General features: G+C 35.2%; 1 long non-coding RNA gene across 1 annotated transcript; it reads right to left on the reverse strand.

Annotated features, from left to right (window-relative positions):
- Window positions 1–243: 243 nt before the first annotated feature.
- LOC123312522 lies at window positions 244–903 on the reverse strand. The gene is made up of 3 exons (XR_006537640.1): window positions 590–903; window positions 362–519; window positions 244–284 (listed from the first exon to the last, which is right to left on the reverse strand). It is a non-coding gene; the product is annotated as an uncharacterized LOC123312522 (long non-coding RNA).
- Window positions 904–3,797: the final 2,894 nt, after the last annotated feature.

Raw genomic sequence — 3,797 nt, forward strand, 5'->3', positions numbered from 1 at the left:
TGGATGGAGCATAAGAAGTGGTCTCAGACAGTCGAGGCTTCTCATTGAGAGACCATCCTCTGTGCCTGAGGTCAAAAAACTCTTAGCTCTTGAGAGAAAACAACTGAGTCTAGTGACTGGAGCAATGACTGGCCATTTGTTTAACAAACACTTAAATAGAATGGGACGACTAGCCGTTCCATTCCAAAGTCTAGGCTGAAGGACTTCGGTCGATGGCCAATAAAAAACAGTTATTATTATTATTAATCCAAAGTTCCAAAATATCTGGGCGTTTAAAAGGAAACCTAAAATAAAGTAATATATAATGCTTTTGAAGTCACAAAAAGGGATCTCATAATGAAAATATTTAAAATAGACCTACCTGTGGAAACTCTTTGTCTCATTTTTGTTTTGCTCATTGGAGCATCCTTTAGCAACATGTTACAACCATCGTTGTAACAATATTCTGAAATTTACCAATTTTGCGTGACTGCAAACTGATGTTGATGGGGACAACGATGATTTGAGAAACACAAAAACCTATAAAATACTTTCTCTAAAACTTTATGCCACAAATTCACAAACAACTTCAATTCTGAAGATTACTTACTCAGAGGACAGTTAAAATCGAAAGAGGTCTTTTCAGACAGTTTCAACCCTTTTAATTTCTTCGGGTGCCCAGGTAAAGGTAATCTGTCCCTTCACTAGATCCATATTTCTCAGAAACCGAAAATCTAGATACTTAAAGGTGGGATTCCCCGATTCATTTGAGTTTTTTCAAGTTTCAAGCGAATATTAATCGTGAGTTTTAGCATTCTGAACACTTTTAGATCTCGTTTCCAATTGAACACAACAGAAGTCATCCCAAAAACTAATTTAAACTGAGCAAAGATTATAGACTCTATAATCTTTGAAACTGAGTAATCAACAAAACCGTCAGATGTAAACAAAACATCTAAAAGAGAGAGAAAGGATACCCACCAATAGTCTTTCTCACTCTCACACTTTCTGCCGATTTGCTGAACTGCGGGTCCCTTCCATTTCTTTCTTTAGTTCAATCATTCTACTCTGTAATCTGTGAGTTCAATGCAGGCCAGAGACAAGATGACTCTATGACACAGGCGCTCTCCACAGACCGCCAGGTTCCGCTTAAAGCGTCTTAAAGACTGACGTCATGACTTATTCGCTCGAATAGCACCGCTTAAAGACGCTTCACGCGTCTTAATCGCGAAAATATGGCTCTAATATACATATGCTAACTAATAGCAGAGAGTATCAACTTGTTACTCTTTGCCATCATCATTGAACCAAAGAGTAACCAGAGTAACCAGTAAAGAGTTGGTTACTCTTTGATTGAACTCTATGGGAACTGGAATGGCATCGCGATACAGGCAAAGTGCATTGAACTTTCTTTAGTTCAATGGCAAAGCATTGAACTAAAGAAAGTGAGGAAGAGTGAAAGGGAAGATGTAGAGCAACCTTTCTCTCTCGCACGCCGTTGCTATTAGCAACGTAAACATTTCAATGTGCGGGAATGAACTATTCGAACTGAAAATATTTGAAGGTTTGATACTGATTGGAAATTCACTTCTTTCTCTATTTCCGAAATTGTTCAAACCTTTCAACGAGTCGGTTCGTTCTAAAAATAATTAATCATTAGTTTGTCATTCTAATCGAAATTTCTAAAAATTTTCACGAATATGCACTTTTTTAGTGATTTATTATGTTAATCATAATTTCCTGAATTTCGAGAACGAAATTCTCAATAATCACCCTCGCAGCCTTGATGAATTAATAAAATTGAAGCTTTAGAGTAATGGGAATATAAATATTAATTATAATCGTGAGGCAAGAATAAAGGAAATCATCTCCTGAAAAGCCTCGGGTAAAGCTTTGGAATCATATGATAAGCAGTGTCAGCAGAGACAGAGTTGTCTCTGGAGCAGAGACAGTCGTCTCTGGTGTCAGTGCGAGAGATTTTAAAATATTTCAAATAGTTCAATATATAAAAGGAACCATATCACAAAGTAAAGAACAAAATTGCTGAGATATTTTTATTTAACATAATTGGGACAAAAATGTTACATTTGCTTAACAATTATTAAATTATTTTCTGACGAATAGTAGAGGATCCCCCATGAAGTTCATCATTCATCAATTTTGATTGATGAAACATTCTACACTTTATAAATATATTTGAAATTTTACGAATTATTTGAATTTCATGGAGTTCCTCTGAAATGAATTCATTAGTGACTGGGTGAGATGGTTGAAATAGATTTCCTCAACATACCTCAGGGAAGAAGATCTAATTGGAGCTCTGGAATTGGCCTCTCTGGAACGGATTTCTAGAATTAAGAATGTCAAACACTATCAATTTTTCTAATGAATTCAACGGTAGCGGCACTATCTTTGAATTGTAAGTTATTACATTTTTTATCAAGAAATTCAATAGCATCCGCTACCCCATTACTCATTGTTCGAGTAGCTAATCTGACATTCACAATTCTATTTTTGTAATTGATATGCTGAGATGAGAGGGAATCAGCCAACCTTAGACCTTCCTCCCTTTGAACTTTTTCTAATTCCTTGACAAACTGCCAAGAAATGTTTCCTGTGGGGGACTGCAAATTTTTTTCTGCAAATGTATTTCTACGGATACCAATTTTATACATATATATATATACATATATATATATATATATATATATATATATATATATATATATATATATATATATATATATATATATATATATATATATATATATATATATATATATATATATATATATATATATATATATATATATATATATATATATATATATATATATATATATATATATATATGTAATAGTGTTTCGTTCGTTTTAAGACTTGAGTATCAAGAATTTTGTCATCGGCATGCCAGGAAATTCTGCAAATATGCCGAAAAAGATAAATTCGTAATAATAAACGTAAACAAAAACAAGTTGATGTTGGACACAGAGAGCTCTCCTTCGTATTGTCGTAGCTGCGCAATGCGGTATCTTCTCTTTCCTCTATCCATAGACATATAGACATGGACTTCCCTTTCTATATATGCATGAAATACGGTCAAAAAAAGTGACAGAGAGAAACGCACGTCGGGAATGCAGTTGTCTCTTTCTAGAATTTTGATTGGCCTACACTCACCTCTATGTGAACAAAAAAGAGACAGGTAAATTCCCGACGATCATTTCTCTCTTTCTATAAAAGAAGCCAATTTCATGCTGACATTGCTCAGTCCATGTATCTATGTCTATGCCTCTATCTACGCTCTACACATAGACATAGAGACATGGACTGAGCAATGCCAGCATGGAATTGGCTATTTATTAGAAAGAGAGAAAAGCTCGTCGGGACATTACCTTTCTCTTTTTTGTTCACATCTTAGTTCAATGGTTCACATAGAGGTGAGTGTAGACCAATCAAAATTCTAGAAAAAGACAACTGCATTCCCGACGTGTTTTTCTCTCTGTCACTTTTTTTGACCGTATTTCATGCATAGATATAAAGGGAAGGCACAGTCCATGTCTCTATGTCTATGGCTCTACATCATTGAACTCCATGGTTCCCATAGAGTTCTTCTCTATCATAGAGAAAGGGTCTTGTCTCTGTTCTCTATCTTCTCATAGAGTTCTATGGAGTAGAGAGAAGGAGAACGATCGCCGTACTAAAAATGTGTCCGCGAAAACGGGAAACGTAGGATAGGTGTCGCTGCGATTGCAGCGGGTATCGATAAGGGGTGGGGATTCAAGCGTCAATTTGAAATGAACAGCCTTCGTTTTATTTTA

The sequence above is a fragment of the Coccinella septempunctata genome, chromosome 4 (assembly GCF_907165205.1).
Source record: "Coccinella septempunctata chromosome 4, icCocSept1.1, whole genome shotgun sequence".
Lineage (NCBI taxonomy): Eukaryota > Metazoa > Arthropoda > Insecta > Coleoptera > Coccinellidae > Coccinella > Coccinella septempunctata.